At 42.3% G+C, this 17,213-nt stretch overlaps 1 non-coding gene across 1 annotated transcript; it reads right to left on the bottom strand.

Annotated features, from left to right (window-relative positions):
* Window positions 1-2,587: 2,587 nt before the first annotated feature.
* LOC114238897 (U6 spliceosomal RNA) lies at window positions 2,588-2,691 on the bottom strand. The gene has a single exon (XR_003624143.1). It is a non-coding gene; the product is annotated as a U6 spliceosomal RNA (small nuclear RNA).
* Window positions 2,692-17,213: the final 14,522 nt, after the last annotated feature.

Raw genomic sequence — 17,213 nt, 5'->3', positions numbered from 1 at the left:
AGTCGTGAGGGGTGCGAGCGTCCACCAATTCTCTGTGCACAACCTGACCATTGTGCATGGTGGACCAGCCAGCCCGTCTAGGAGGATGGCTACGCGGGTCAGGATGGATGAGATGGAGAGATGGAGAGAGGCAGCAGCAGCTGAGGTATCATCAGGCTGCTCTGCCAACTCAGGGGAACGTCCAGACTGCACCGTGTAAATTGGGCCAGGCTTGGACCAGCTGTGTGGGAGTGACTTGGGCATGCCACAAGCAGGATGGGCAGGGCTAATGCAGGCTGTGGCTCTGGGACAGAGGAGTTATAAACCTGAAATAGTCCAGTGTGGGGTCCCAGGAATTGCCCCAGGCTTGTGACAGCCAGTGGCCAAAATTGAGATGTGCTTATCTTTCTCCAGATAGGGCTGACCCCCTAAATGACATGCCAACCTGGAGAGTTGGTGTTTCCCATAGTGCACAGCTTCTGAATCGCATGGCTTCTGAATTGACCAGACACACACGCCCAAGATTCTTTCGGCATTTTTTTGGGACGCTGCCATTGAATGATGACCCTGGTCCCAGTGGTAGACTCAGCTTTTGTTTATTTCCCTATTTGGAACAGTCTCCTTGAGGTGGTGTAAGTTGGTGCCCCCAAACCAAAAGCAGGAGGGGGCCTTACTGCATTGCCCTCAATAGATACCAGCATCCCTTTTGCATGGATGGCACGCAGCAAGCTGCGTTTCTGATTTTGCCCAGATTAGCAGTTAGTCCAGCATCCGTTTTCATTAAAGCCTGAGTTACTGCACATGGTACAGTTTGAGTTCCAGTTTGGAGATGCTCCATGTGTGCCTCTATTTCTTAATTCAGGAAAATGATCATCAGTTATTTTTTTCTGGCCTGACCCTATGGTCTGATCACGTAAGGGCAAATTAGTCAAGCCAGCACAGGCCATGGATGGTCTTCGGATGTCAAAGTGACTTCTGGGGGCACAGAGGGGAAGGCCTCCAGACATACAATTCCCCAGGGCCTTTCTACCAAACACTGAGATCTGCTCACATCATCTCATCAGGGGCAGCTCATGGTTTCCATCCACTTGGGGTGGTGGTGAGGATGAGCCTAGCTATTGAAAGACCACGCCAGCACACAGGAGGTACCTGTGACCTCACTCATATGAACTCAGACTGCTTTCCATCTGTGCTGGGAATGAGAGCATGTGTGTACGTGTGCGAGTAAGTGTATGTTTCCTCAAAGAGCACAGCTGTAGTCTTCGGTTGAAAAGTAGAGAGCTAACACAAACGACTGGGGAAGAACACCTATTGATCAATAGTGATGCTGCATTTGGTACCTGCTTGAAAGGAATCATTAATCTTAAGTCACCAAAAAGAGAACAGAGGAGAGAGCATACACTTTCCACCCTTGAATCTCTCACTGTTGCCTTTCACAGGAACAGTTTCTCATGCAGAAAAATCTGTTTTCAGTTGGACTGAAAAGCTGCCCCTTGAGTCATAAATGTCTCTATATTTGTAAGGCTCTTCACAGTTGACAAAGCATTTTTGCAAAGTTTTCTCATTTGATCCTACCCACAGGGGAGGAGTGGCTAACCCAGGGCTGCACAGCTAGAAAATGGCACAGTGGAGCTGGATTCCACCTCAGAGGAGTCCTTGTTCAGTTTGGGTGGCAGCTGAAGCTCTAAGACCAAGGCTGCCGTGGTAGTGGAGAGGCTGTTGAACTTGACGTAGGAGAGGCCCATAGTTTACATCTTGCCCTGCACTTTGACTCTAGGGAAACTCTCAGCCTCGTTTCCCCTCCTGGGCTGAGGGTGGTGAACCAGACCTATCTCAGCAAACAAAAATGGTAAAGTGAGCTTTCTTATCCTTTGTACAAAGGGACTGTGCAAATATCAAAACAACAAAAAATGGAGTCCTGGAATAGTTTTTAGATACAACCACTCATCTGACCCTTTACTCTCAGAAGCAAGTCAGTTTCACCTCCCCCAAAGGTGGGTCATGCCCACAACACCTGTTAGCCCCCCACAAGGAGGGATGACCCCCGCTGAACAGCCAAAATTGAGTATCAGCGGATTTGCTTCAGCAAGGATGTTTCCTGGTTTCTGGGCGATTGTTGCCACCCCTGGGACAAAAGGGTCATCCTCAGAATCGTGCAAGTTAATAATATTCATATGAATATGAAGCAAGGGCCTTTGTAGACTCAATGTTTCATTGTTTCAATGCATTTTGATATTAAATGAATAAGTAATGTGAATTACATCTAAACGACTGAAATATGCAAGTCGGCATCTGTTCTTTTTAAGTCAACAACTCGAGCTTATTATTAATACTATTATTATTAAAGGCTACAGACATAGTCTTTTTCCATAGTCATTTCTTCAATCAGGAAAGTAATCTTTTTTTTAAATATATTTTTTAACATCTTTATTGGAGTATAATTGCTTTACAATATTGTGTTAGTTTCTGCTGTATAACAAAGTGAATCAGCTGTACATATACATATATCCCCATATCTCCTCCTCTGACTGGTGTGAGGTGATACCTCATTGTAGTTTTGATTTGCATTTCTCTAATGATTAGTGATGTTGAGCATCCTTTCATGTGCAAAAATATGGAACACTTCATGAATTTGCGTGTCATCCTTGCGCAGGGGCCATGTTAAACTCTGTATTGTTCCAATTTTAGTATATGTGCTGCCGAAGTGAGCACAAGAATGTAATCTTAATTTGTCACTATCTGATGATCGCTGAGCTACATTATTGGTTTCCTATTTATACATGTATTCAATGCCTATCATCTCTGGACACAGGTGAACAGCTAATATTGCTAAGAATGTCACTCTGAGCGAAGCTTCCATTTCTTTTGTTTCCTTTGTAAATAATAATGCTAAATTTGTACCAACCATCTCCCCCATATTTCCCCGAATTTCCATACGTGGAACTGAGCTGATTTAATAAAATAGACCAAAGACGCAGGCACCCTTTTCTTCTTGCCTGGCTAAATTGACCACAGTGCACCTCAGAGGCAGCTAGCCATACAGGGCGGAGAGTACTTGACTGCAATGTGCAAGCTGAACTTCAGAGCGCCGACTTCCCCGCTGTTAGACTGACAGAGAGCTCCTCCGCGGGCGAGAGGAGCAGCCCCCTTTCGCACACAATCAGCACCAGCTGTAGTCCAATTAAACTCAACAGTGAACAGGTGTTCACTGTAATGACTTCCACACAAAAGCAAGCTTCCATTTAGTACTTTTTACATCCGATACACTCACAGCCCCACTGAAAGGGAGTAGTAGAAAACGAGATGGAATTCAGTGGAGGAAAAACAGCAACCCGCAAACTTGTCCATAATCAGCATCAGAAGCCTCAATTAGCCTCAACATTTCACAGGTGTCCACAGGAGGGTATTTTATGCAGAGCCTACGCAAGTCAATTGTCCCTTAAGAAGTTCTTTGAAAACATTTTGAAGTTTTTCAAATTCAGGTAGCTCAATCATATTACTACCCCAGTACTGTTATTACCACTATTTCTTTTTTTTTTTTAAACATCTTTATTGGAGTATAATTGCTTTACAATGTTGTGTTAGTTTCTGCTGTATAACAAAGTGAACCAGCTATACATATACATATATCACCATATCTCCTCCCTCTTGCATCTCCCTCCCACCCTCCCTATCCCACTGCTCTAGGTGGTCACAAAGCACCGAGCTGATCTCCCTGTGCTATGTGGCTGCTTCCCACTAGTTATCTACTTTACATTTGGTAGTGTATATATGTCCATGCCACTCTCTCACTTCGTCCCAGCTTACCCTTCCCCCCTCGCCGTGTCCTCAAATCCATTCTCTACACCTGCATCTTTATTCCTGTCCTGCCCCTAGGTTCTTCAGAACCTTTTTTTTCTTAGATTCCATATATATGTGTCAGCATATGGTATTAGTTTTTCTTTCTGACTTAACTTCAGTCTGTATGACAGTCTCTAGGTCCATCCACCTCACTACAAATAACTCAATTTCATTTCTTTTTATGGCTGAGTAATATTCCACTGTATATATGTGCCACATTTTCTTTATCCATTCATCTGTTATGGACACGTAGGTGCTTCCATGTCCTGGCTATTGTAAATAGTGCTGCAATGAACATTGTGGTACATGAGTCTTTTTGAATTATGGTTTTCTCAGGGTATATGCCCAGTAGTGGGATTGCTGGGTCGTAGGGTAGTTCTATTTTTAGTTTTTTAAGGAACCTCCATACCATTCTCCATAGTGGCTGTATCAATTTACATTCCCACCAACAGTGCAAGAGAGTTCCCTTTTCTCCACACCCTCTCCAGCATTGATTGTTTGTAGATTTTTTGATGATGGCCATTGTGTGGTGTGTGGTGACACCTCATTGTAGTTTTGATTTGCATTTCTCTAACGATTAGTGATGTTGAATATCCTTTCATGAATTTGTTGGCAATCTGTATATCTTCTTCAGAGAAATGTCTATTTAGGTCTTCTGCCCATATTACCACTATTTCATGGCTTTCAGGAGTCTACCCTGCTAGACATGCATGGGCAGAAATATTAATTACATTCATGTACACCCTAAAAATTTGCTTGGCCCATTGCATTTTCCCCAGAATTCTCTTATATGTGGTGCCTTTGCTGTATTTGAAATAGAGAAATCTAGAGAGCACTTCTTGGGGTAAGATGTTATTACTCCTACTGTATTTCAATCAATTATTGTATGTCCACAGTCTGCATTGCTGTGGAAAAGAGGAATGACAATAGGAAAATTTCATGCTACTGGGAATCAATGCCCTTTTAAGATTGGTTGGCAGCTCAGGACCCAATCAGTGTCACTCCTAGTGGCTCATCCCAGGCTTGATGAAGGATGACTAATTACCAGGGGACTCCAGTAAATGAGGTGGTGGCAGTCTTTCTCCAGATCCCTCATCCCATATCTTGGTGATCATATAGCACTAATGATGCTGCTGGAGTTGGTACCTTCTTTGACTTTGCATTTACAGGGAGGACAGCGGAGTAAAGGGATGAGTAGGTCTGAGGCAGAGACTTCAGAATTCTGCCTCTCAATTCAGTTAGGGAGTAAGGCACACTGCTAAATGTAACACAGCCCATGGTGCAGAAAGCTATTTTTTTCTTTTGTCAGAAACAATTTGATAACTCACACCAGAAGGAAACCTGGGTAAAAACCAATCCCAGATGTGGAACAAATGTTGGTGAGGGTGTCAGTTGGTATAACATTGGAAAGCTAGTGGATTTCCATAACTGAAGCTGGACCTATGACCAGACAATTCCATTCTCAGTTATAATCCCAACAGAAATTGTGGTAAGCAGACACCAGGATGGCCCCTGGTGACCCCCACCTCCTGGGATTCATTGCCTTGTATAATCCCCTCTTCCTGAGGGTGGATGGGACCTGTGACCTTCTTCTAACCAATAGAATACCACAGCTGTGATAGGATATGACTTCCATAATTATAATACATAAAATTGTAATTTCTGTCTCGCTAGCAGACTCTATTGCCTTCTTGGCTTGCATGCTTTGATGTTGGAGAGGTCTCCATGGCAAGGAACTAAATGTAGCCTTTGGCCAATAGCCAGCTAGGAACTGAGTCCAGCACTCTTCCAGAAACTGAATTCTGCCAACCACAATGGGAGCTTGGAAGCAAATTCTTTCCCAGTTGAGACTTCAGATGAGACCCCAGCCCTGGCTGACACCTTGATTGCAGCCTTGTGAAAGCCCCTGAAACAGAGGACCTAGCTAAGCTCTTCAGACTCCTGACCCCAGAAATTGTAAGATACTGTGTGTTGTTTGAATTTTTTGGTAATTAGTTATACATTAATAGATAACAAATACAGAAATGCTTAAAAATGTGCCCCCAAGGACATGCATAAGTGTTTTCATAGTAGCATTCTTCATAATACCAAAGTAGGAAACAACACAAAGGTCCATGGGCAAGATTAAAGCTTCATAGACCACATACAGCCACCTAGCAAAAAGCTAGTAGTGCTGGAGTTGGAGATGAGGAGACAGGTGTTAGGTAGGAGTGTAGAAGAATCATCCACATAGATGTGATCATGGAAGCTACTGGAACGGGTGAGAACAATGAGATATAAATTATAAAGGGAGAATAGTGAAGAGGGCTATAATGCTTATATGTTTCAATTGCAAATAACAGAAAATTCTACACATTATGATTTAAATAATACAAGGAACTTCAGGCTGAGCACAAGATCCCTGGAGCACTGCCCTGTTACCTCACCACCAACCTATCAGAAGAAAGTAACACACTCTGCATCCCTCACCCCAAATTTTGCCTATTAAAAACTTCTCACCAGGGACTTCCCTGATGGCGCAGAGGTTAAGAATCCGCCTGCCAATGCAGGGGACATGGGTTCGATCCCTGGTCTGGGAAGATCCCACATGCCTCAGAGTAACTAAGCCTGTGTGCCACAACTACTGAGCCTGTGCTCTAGAGCCCGTGAGCCACAACTACAGAACCCACGTGCCACAACTACTGAAGCCCGTGCACCTAGAGCCTGTGCTCCGCAGCAAGAGAAGACACCGCAATGACAAGCGTGCACAATACAACAAAGAGTGGCCCCTGCTCGCCACAACTAGAAAAAGCCTGCACGCAGCAACAAAGACCCAATGCAGCCAAATAAATAAAATAAAATATATAAATAAATTTATTTAAAAAAAAAAAAACTTCTACCCAAAAACCATGGGAGAGTTTGGGTTTTTTTGAGCATGAGCCACCTGTTCTCCTTGCTTGGCCCTGCGATAAACCTTTCTCTGCTCAAAATAATAATAATAATAATAAATTATAAATAAATAAATAATACAAGGAAAAAAAAAAGTCCATGGGCAATAAGATGGATAAGTACATTGTGTACGTCCAGAGAGTGGACCACTGTAAGCGACAAAAAAAAAACCAAACCTAGCCACATGCAACCCCATGGGTGAGTCTCACAAATAATTGAGTGAAAAAGCCAGACACAAAAGAGTACACACTGCATGATTCAATTACATAAAACTGTAAAACAGGCAAAACTAATCTATCATTCTGTTTGAAGCTTAGGATGGTGGTTGTTTGAGGATAGGGGGTGGTAGGTGGTGACAGGGAAGGGACATAGGGAAGCTTTTGAGACGTTGATAAATTGTTCTGTTTCTTAATCTGGAGCTGGTTACAGGGCTGTTTTGCAACCTTTTCTGTATGTATGTTATAACTTCAAAAGTTAAAAGAAAAAAACAGCAGGTAATCTTTTCAGCACAGGATATAAATAGATGTGTGGTTAGAGGGATGCATTGCCTTTGTAGGCACAGTATCATTGTACATTGGGGAAGGAGAGCACTGATTTCAAATGCCTCGTTTAACAGAGGAGGTAAACTGAGGTGCAGAAAGGCTCAGAGAGTAAAATGAGTTGCAGAAGTTCAATTATTGTCAGAGCTGAAATGGCAAAGCAGGTCTTGTCTCTTTTGTACATTCTGGTTAGATGTGAGGGCAATCTGGCTGTGGACGGTCCTTCATGGTTCTCTCTGCTTGAGTCCCTTTCTTTACCACCCTATGTGATTGCCTGCTGATGTTGCAGACTCAGTTAAAGAAGATTACTTTCCCAGATTGCCTGGTGTCTGGCTCAGTCTGGTGCCTTAAACAGGCCTATGCCCAATAAGGAAGAGCCTCCTGGTGCCTTGTTGTTTTCAAGCTTCCACCCTGCTCCCTTTCACCTGACCCCTCCCTGCCATTTGTTTGCAGACCTGTTTCTTGTACCATGGCTAGTGATCTTTACCTGATCTCCTATCCACTGTCTCGTTCTCACTCAGGGCAACTGAAACTCAATACTCTTCCCTGGCACTGAACTTGGCCACCTTTCCTGGCTTTAATTGGGACTAATCTTTCAGTGTGTATTTGCTGCCAGCAGCTCTGGGTTACAACCTTGACTGGGAAGACTGCTGCAAAAGAGGAGAGAAGCGTTGCTTTTTTTTTTTTTTTCAGTCAAAGATCTACAAATATCCAGTCTCTCCATGTTTCAAATAAGTTTTTAAATTCCATTTTAGAAAAACATCGGCTGGTGTAGGCAGAGATGAGTGAACTTCCTGTCCTTTCCCATTTTCTCCACTTCTAAGCTCTGAGCACTAGATTATAAAATTAACACAATGGATGAGGCCAGCCATACATAAATGTACCTTAGAGACAAAACATCTGCCAAGTCAGAAGAAGGCAGAAGATGAATGTGGCCATTACCCTATGGATAGCATGAATGTGTCTAGAGAAAGAAAGTGCCCATCGGAAAGGGAGTTGGTGATCATAGGGCTTAGAGGACAGACCAGAGGGATCTCTGAGAAGCTGGTATGAATATTCCAGTGGTGATGGCTTCATCAGGCCACAGCCACCTGATACTATTAAACTTTCAAGTCATCTAACTAAACTGCCCTTGCTCTGATTCCAGGCTCACTAAGGAACTTTCGGATTGTAATTGACTTCCTGGGTAGATTTTCTACAGGGAGAAAAAGTGCTGGAGAGAAGAGTGTGAACATTTGATCTTTCTGACAGCTGCACATCCCCTTGTCAACAGAGGTATTGACATTTTGGTGTGAAGTTTTGGTGTTTTGTGAATTTAGTTCACATAAGCCAGCCCTCTCAAGTCAGGCAAATCCTGGAACACTAACAAGATTGAATTTTTGGATCTGTAAGTCTTCTGGCCAGACTTTGGATTGTGAAAAATTCATTAAGATAATACCACTTTGGAAGGGCTCTTGGTAGATAGCCAGCCAGCCATTTCCTGGTAATATTCAACATGGCTTTGGGCCCACTTTCAAAATCCTGATGATACCTAACTAGATTGAGAGGAAGGGAAAGAGCGAGCAGAGAGAAGAGGAGGTGAAATGGGATAGTCCATTCAATTTGGTTTTCATTGGAGCTGCAAATGGAATCTTACTGAAAATGGATTACTTATGTGTTTCTTAAATGGGGGTAGATACCCTTCTGGGAATATGTGGCAACGTGCTTGGGCTGAATAAAGTATGGGATAAAACTCAGCACATCTTTCTGGAAGGTTAATTTTCTCTCCAATTTTGGGAGAGATGGAGAAGTTAAGGCATTAATTTTTTTAAAAAAATAAATGTATTTATTTATTTATTTATTTAGGCTGCACGCAGACTTCTCATTGTGGTGGCTTCTCTTGTTGTGGAGCACGGGCTCTAAGCGCACGGGCTTCAGTAGTTGTGGCTCACGGGCTCTAGAGCACAGGCTCAGTAGTTGTGGTGCACGTCCTTAGTTGCTCCGTGGCATGTGGGATCTTCCCGGACCCGCGTCCCCTGCATTGGCAGGCGGATTCTTAACCACTGCACCACCAGGGAAGCCCAAGACATTAGTTATTGAGGTAAAGACTTACTAGTCTACCCAGAGTTGTTGCTGGGTAATCAGGGACTATATTTCCCAGCTCCTCTTGCATTTAAATGGGGCCACATGATGAATTCTTGCTCCTGGAATGTGGGGGAGAATGGGTGTCAATTCTGAACTCAAGTAATTAAGAAGTGGTCTCTTTCTCCATCAAAATGGAGACGACTCAGAGGCCCTGAAAGAGGATAGAGTCGCAAGACCAAGGGGCAGACTGTCCACCCGCAAGCCACATCCACATGGATTTCAGGTGAGCGAAAAATACATTTCTAAAGTGTTAAATCACTGAGGGTTTGGGCTTGATCTGATACAGCAGAGAGCATTACTCTGATAGAACCGGTAAGTAAATATTTCTACATGAAAGCAAACAGTAATATGATATCATGTAGATTTACATAAATTCTTAAGTTAAAACTGAGATTTCAAAGACATATTTTGCTCACAGCAGGCTGCTGGCACTATCCCTGGGTGCCGAAAGAGTAAGCCATTCGTTCTCCTCTGCTGTTGGGGGAACTTGATGGAAAAGTTTGACAAGGACTAGGCAAACTCATGTCATGGGAGAGGAAAAGCTGTGGTCATCCTCTAGACTGTAGAGTCTGTAGTAAGTGCTCATTCAAGGCAAGACTGAAGTAGGCAAAGTTAGATTTTAGATGACCTTTCTTTGATCCCTTACCCCCAGACTTGCATGGCTCATACTGTCCATCAGAATTCTGTGCCCTGGTCTGTTTTTCAGGCAAAACCTTCATGCTCTGGACCCTTCCTAACTTGTGAATGTCCATCTCAGCTTATATTCCCTTAGGAGCCTGCTCACTGATGGAGCTGATATGACCAAAGGATTCAGGCTAAGAGGCAGGATACCAAACCACTTTCCATATCCACACAGATATCAGTGATTTCCCAGAGTACTGCTTTCTGTTGAGCCAGGTGGGGCCTCAGAGCCTTCGCAGGATAGAACTCTGGGCAGCTCCTATGAATCTATTGGTGCTGGCTCTTGAATTGAATTGGACTTGCCATCCTAGATGAATAGTAGGTCATAATAGCTTCATGGGTTATCTCTCTCAGACAATATTTGCCTTTCAACACACAGTTTTCATTACTCCATTAACCCAAAAGAGGAATCTGGAAATTTCCAACACTCTGGCAGCTCTAGTTGGAGAGAGATTTGGGGCAGGGGACCATTTTTCCATTGCTCCTCAAATTACAACACTAACCTGCTGCCTGTTTCAATTCAATTCAATCCAACAGATACTTATTTCACTTACAGTAAAGCAGGCTTTGTCTAGGAAGTCACATTTAACTCCATCACCAGCAAGTTTTTACTGAGCACCTGCTGTGTACCTGGCAACAAACTAGGCACTCAAGTGTTTCTTTTGTGATTATGTTGACTTATAATCACCATAGAGAGAAGCTCTGTTGTCTCTCTCTCTCTCCCTCTCTCTCTCTCTCTTTCCCTCTTCCACTCTCTCCCTCCCTCCCCATTTTTCATCTAAGGATGCTGACTTCCTGGAGGAACCTTCCCATCCTGCAGTCAGAAGCTCTTTCACTGCCCTTCCCCAAGCATGCTGAGTGGAGGGACAGGGTTTGCCCGCCTCTTCCCCTCCCCAGTGTTCCTAAGCCATGGCATTCTGACAGGGCCACAACTCTCTCTGTACAGACCCAGCAGTCTCTGTCAGTGGCCGATCAGACATTTTTTTGTCACTGCCGTCTTCAGGACTGCTTCACTGAAGTGCTGCTAGGACAAAAAGAGCAAGTTTTTCTAACCCTTCTTTTTTTTTTTTTCCAGGGGAGGGAGCTTCAAGGCGCAGGACTTCTTTTCCACCCACCCATTCCACATCATGGTCCAGACTGCTCAGGGCAGATCCATCCCTTTCCCCCCAAGTGAATGTGTCTAACTAGATGACCACGGCTGCCAAGCAGAGCTGCAGCTATCCTGGCAGTTTCAGGAGAGGTGGGAGGAAGGCAGCTGCCAGGACTCAGGGTTGGAGATGAGCCTCCAGGTGATGGCTGTGTGCACAAACCCAGTTACTAATGCTCCCACTTAAGCTTTGGAAATGGAGTTAGAAAGACATGGCTAGGTGGGCAGAGGACAAACCTCAGCTTCTCCTAATCTGGGCTACGTGTTGGGTTTCCATAAGGCTGGGCTATGGGGGGAATGGGGCTTTGGTGTCCACCATGCTAGCTGTAGGCACAGTGGGAAGGGCTGCAAACATATGATTAGTTAATGAAAACTTGAATTTTGCAGAAAACAGCCAAATCTGTGGAAGGGTGGCAGCTGTTAAATTGGGTAGAAGCCCTAGGAAAGCCCTAAAGTTGTGGATTCTGCATATTTTCCTCACCCCTACCTGGGAGGCCAGCTCAGAACAGTCATTACAGAACTTTCCTGGAGGCATCAGGAAGCCAGGGATGGTGATTTGTTTAGATTTGTCTGCATCGTCGAGGCTGCCAAATCGCACAGACAGCTGCAGTCAGTTGCTCTCTTCGTGCTGTTCAATCCATGCCATGTATTTTATCAGCCGCATGTCTGCTCCACCTTGGATGTCTTGGGAAATCATCATAACTTAGTAGAGAGTCAGAGTCCTAAATGTGTTCCTTTTCCACAACATTGCTACCTTTGTTCAACTGTATCATTAGCTGGCAGATGATAACAGACTGCAGCTCCACCCTTTTTCCAACTTGGGCATTTGTTTATTGAATCCATGTAGGAGAACAATGGGCTATATGTGTCACCTCTCTCCATGCCTCAAACATGCCTTCCAGAAGTGGTGGTGATGGGAGTGAGAAAGAGAAATCCAATTATGTACAGACTAGGAATTCAACATGATAGGAATTCTGTGGGCAGCCTAGTATTTTCTGCCCAGAATTCCTTTGGATAAAAGCAAAACACTTTTTCCTTTTCCTGAATCACTCTTTTTGGTCAGTTTGCTGGTAGGTTTGGGATAAAATTAGCAGTTGGACTTTGTTGTTGTTTTTCTCATTTTTGTACAGAGTCAACCTGCAATGTTTCTGGAGCCCATTACTATTTCTAGGAAGGAGGCTGCAACACCGGCAGAGAGTGGAGTTTGGAAGTCAGGCTGTAGTAATGAGTTGTACGGGTTTCCCTTGTTTGACCATCAATTCGGCTTAACTGAATCCTAGAATCTTACCACTGAGTGGAAACTTGGAAATAATCAATTTCAATCTTTTTATTTTATAGATGAGGTAACCAAAGTGCAGAGAGATGACTTACATTCTTAAAGACTCAGATCAGTGGCAGTGATCTCCAGGTGTATCAGGTATCTAGGTGTATGGAGTCTCCAGGTGTACTGGGTTTCCAGGTATACCAGTTATGTCTTCTGGTTACAAACAACAGAGACCAACTCTGGGAGTTTACTGGAAGTTCTGAAAGGATATTGGAAGCTTCCAGAAATGGCAGAGAACCTGGAGAATCAGATTTGGAAATGGATCAGAAACAAGGCATCTCTGGAAGGCTAGGAAGGGGGCCACCTAAGGAGGGTCTGCTATTAGGAGCAGTCTGGCTAAGGCAAGATGGACCTCCACTGTTCAGTCTCCATGTAACTCTGCTGACTTTTCAGTTTCCTGGGAGTGATCATCTACTGGGCTTACCTTGGCTGTGGAACAAGTGCTGTGGATGCACCGATGTTCCCTTGGAGGTCACCTGATTACAGTTCCCTTACGTGCTGACAGCTTGAGGGCACTCTGTCCACAGAGGCACAATCGGCCTATGGCAGATGAGGCCGGAAGTGCTGGGAACTCAAATCCCCTAGAGCCATCCTCACCAATGATGTATATACACCCCAGCCTCTGCTCCTCTTGGGGAGACGACCTGAGGAGTGTTCCACACAGTCTCTCAGAGGGTCCAGATGGGAATGAGCCTCAGTTGCCCACAGCAGTCATGTGCTCATTAGCCTACATTTCCCTCCTTTCTTCTCTCACTTCCTCTTCTTCACGTAGTCTCCTGGGTTTGCCTCACAAATAAAATGCTTACTCTTAAATCTTTTATGGTCTACTTTTGGGACATCTAAATTAAGACAGGTGTCTTGCTAGCACCTTGGCTAGAGGAAAACATGGTACATGACGGTAGTGCCACAAGACAGTATCCAATGGGGAGGAAATGATTCTCCTAAAGAATGATTCACTTCGCCTTCAGGAAGATGTCTTAGGCGGGACTTCAAAACAAATGTCTGCAACACTAGCCCACCAACCACTTGGTTTCATACATTGGTTCGTAGAGTGCTTTTTGACATCTGTGTTCATTAAAGAGCTGACTAATTCTTTTTTCAAAATACCTCATGAATCTTTTGTTTCTATAGTCCTCACCTGGGGCAAAGACTGTTCATTTTCTCCCAGTAGCCCTTGTCTTTTTCTTCCCTTTAGACATAAGTCACCTTGCAATTCATCCAGTTAATATGATCTGCCCAACTAAAGACATTTCCCAGCTGTCTTTTCAATTAGATGTGGCCAGGGGACCAAGTTTGAATCAATGGGAGGTAAGTTAAAATGATGATGTTATTTCAAGGGTATGTTCTTTCAAAAGAAATTACTTATTACTCTCTCTCCCTTTCTCTTGCCATAGTTTCATATAATTAGAATATTCATAATTCTTCATTTGTCCATACATGGCCACCCATCCATTCATTCATGTAACTATATTTATTTTTTATGTAATAGGCAATTATGAACCCACCATTCAACACAAAAACTAGAATTATGACAATAAGTTACACTTACAGTCCTTCCCTGGTCTAACCTCCTGTTTCTTCCTAACCCAAGTAAACAGTGTCCTGAATCCTATATTTACCATTCCTTTTACTTTCCTTTTTAGATTGGTGTATCTCATTGTGTCAGTCAGGATTTAGATCATAGAAGCAGAACCATAAGAATGATACAGAATACAGAATTTATGAAAGAGATTTGACTCCATGTAGTTGCCAGAGCTAGTTAAACCATTGTTGCGTGGTTGTTTCTGTATCTGGTGATGGGTCTAGCCCAGGAGTTGGAGAAGCTGAAGGAGGAGACCCAGCAGGAGCTGAGGAGGCGTGCAGCTGTACTCACTGGGCCAGGATTCACTGAAAGAATCTGAAGCTGAAGGAGAAGGTGGAGTTACCATGGAACCACCAGTTCTCCATGCCAATGTGATGAGGCAGCAGGTCAGTGATGATGCTCATGAGCTACAATAGGGCCTGGTACCCCCATGCCCACCTTCTGAAATAAAGAAGGTCCACCTTCCAAAAGTCGTTTAACTTTCATTTGAGACCCTTGCTAACCCAGAGGGAATTCTGGGAAATGTAGTTCCAGATTAGCTAAGTTGACATATCATAAACCCAACCATACTCATTCAATCGTATTCCTGCAAAGTAAGTTTCTTTTTTTAAGTTGTTTTTAATTTGATAAAAAGTATATCATTCTGTATGTATCCACTTAGGACTTACTTTTTAAACTTAACATTATATTTTTAGGATTTATTCATACTGATGTGTATAGCTGTAACTCATACCTGTTGACTGCTATATTATATTCCACTGTGTGAATATACCATATTTTACTCATCCACTCTCTTGTTGATGGGTATTTGCTTTGTTTCCAGGCATTTTAATTAGCTCAGGCTGCTATAACAAAATTGCTGCTATAACCATTGACTGAGGGGTTTAAACAATATATATTTCTTACTCACAGTTCTAGAAACTGAGAAGTCCAAGATCAAGGTGCTGGCCAGTTCAGTTCCTGGTGAGGTCCTTCCTCCTGGCATGCAGACAGCTCCCTTCTTGCCTTATCCTCACAAGGCAGAGAAAGAGAGAGCTCTGATTCTTTTTCTTCTTCTTGTAAGGACACTAATCCCATCATGGGGACCACACCCTCATGACCTCATATAAACGCAGTTACCTCCAAATACCATCACATTGGGGGTTAGGGCTTCAATATATGAATTTTGCATGGGCACAAACATTCAGTCCATAATACCAGGGTTTGCTATCATGAACAGCATTCCTATGAACATTCTTGTAGATGCCTCCATGTGTTTATGGATAAAAGTCTCTTGTAGCTTTATACCAGGAGTAGAATTACTGGGCCTGAGTTAGGGTGACCTGCATCCTGATTTTCCCAGGACAATACCAGTTATACCTGCTGCCCAGGAATAATTATTATATATTCCCCCATGTTTCCCCCATTTGTAGCTTGCTTTCACTTTCTTCTGACAAAAAGAAGTTCTTAATTTTAGTATGGCTGAATTTGTAAAAATTTTAAATTGTTAGCACTTTTTGAATATTATTTAAGAAATTCTTCACTACCTCAAAGTCTAAAAGATATTTGCGTATGAATTTTGTTAAGAGTTTTAATTTTATTATAGTTAAGCCTCAATCCATCTGGAATTAATTTCAGTACATGATGTGGAATAGGGATTTAATTTCATATTTTTCCATATGGATGACCTTTTTTTTTTATCCCGCTCTATTTATTTTCTCACTGATTTGGCAGGCCACCCCTGTTGTATACCAAAGACTCATATATGTATGGGTCTATATCTGAGCTCTGTATTCAATACCATATTCTATATTTGTCTGTTCCAGTGCCTATAGCATCTTGTTTTAATTACTGTAGTTTCACCAAAAAAAAAAAAAAATCATATCTAGTGGGGCAATTCTTCAATTTTTCCCTCCATGCTCATCTTCTTCATAAAAGTTTTGGCAATTTTCCCCCTTTTACTCTTTTATTTAAATTTTATAATCAGCTTATCAAGTTCTATAGAAATACATGCTAACATATTGATTGGAACTTTATTGAACTGGGGAGATGGACAACATTATGCTATTGTTTTCCTATTCACAATGTGATATATCCTTTCATTTATTTGGGTCATCTTACTGGCTACTCATAAAGTTTTATAATTCTCTCTGTAGTATTACATGTAGTTTTAGACTTATTTCTAGGTTCTTGGTGTCCTTTGAAACTATTGTGAATTTTGTCTTTTCTTTAATTACGTTTTCTGTTTGTTTATTCCAAGAATACAAGAGCATGCATTTGACTTTTGCTAAACTTGCTTATTATTTCTAATAATTTGCTCATAGATTTTTTTGCTGTCCTGTGCAAACAGTTATATCATCTGAAAATAATGACAGTTCTATTTTTTTCCTTTCCATTCCTTCTTTCATTTTCTTCTCTTTTTGTGCTGGCTGGGCCTTTAATACTATGCTGAATAGAAATAGAAAGACTTGACTGTCTTGTCTCATTTCTTATTTAAAGTGAATTATTCTAATGTTTTCCCATTTAGGATGATCTTTTAATGTTATTATTTTATAGGTACTCCTTATCAGACTCCTTTTATAGGTACTTCTTATCAGGAAGTTTTCTTTATCCTTAATTTGCTAGGCATTTTTTGGAATTTTTTAATGGTAAAATATACATAATACAAAATTTGTCATTTTAACTATTTTAAGGGTACAATTCAGTGACATTAATTACGTTCACACTGTTGTGTAATCATCACAACTATGTTTTTCCAAAACTTTTTCATCACCCCCAAAAGAAACTCTGTAACCACACCCCACTCCCCTTTCCTCCAGGCTCTTGTAACCTCTAATCTACTTTGTCTCTATAAATTTGCTTATTCTAGATATTTCATACAAATGTTCATATAATATTTGTTCTTTTGTATATAAATTCTTTCACTTAGCATAATGTTTTCAAGATTTATACATGTTGTAGTATGTATCAGAATTTCATTCCCTTTTGTAGATGAATAATATTCCCTGGTATGTATAGACCACCTTTTGTTAATCCATTCATCTGTTGATGGACACCTGGGTTGTTTCCACCTTTTGGCTACTGCGAATC

Source organism: Balaenoptera acutorostrata, chromosome 8 (genome assembly GCF_949987535.1).
Source record: "Balaenoptera acutorostrata chromosome 8, mBalAcu1.1, whole genome shotgun sequence".
In the NCBI taxonomy this organism is placed as follows: Eukaryota; Metazoa; Chordata; class Mammalia; order Artiodactyla; family Balaenopteridae; genus Balaenoptera; species Balaenoptera acutorostrata.
Note: the sequence above shows the minus strand (reverse complement) of the source record. Positions and strands in the feature narration are given on the sequence as shown.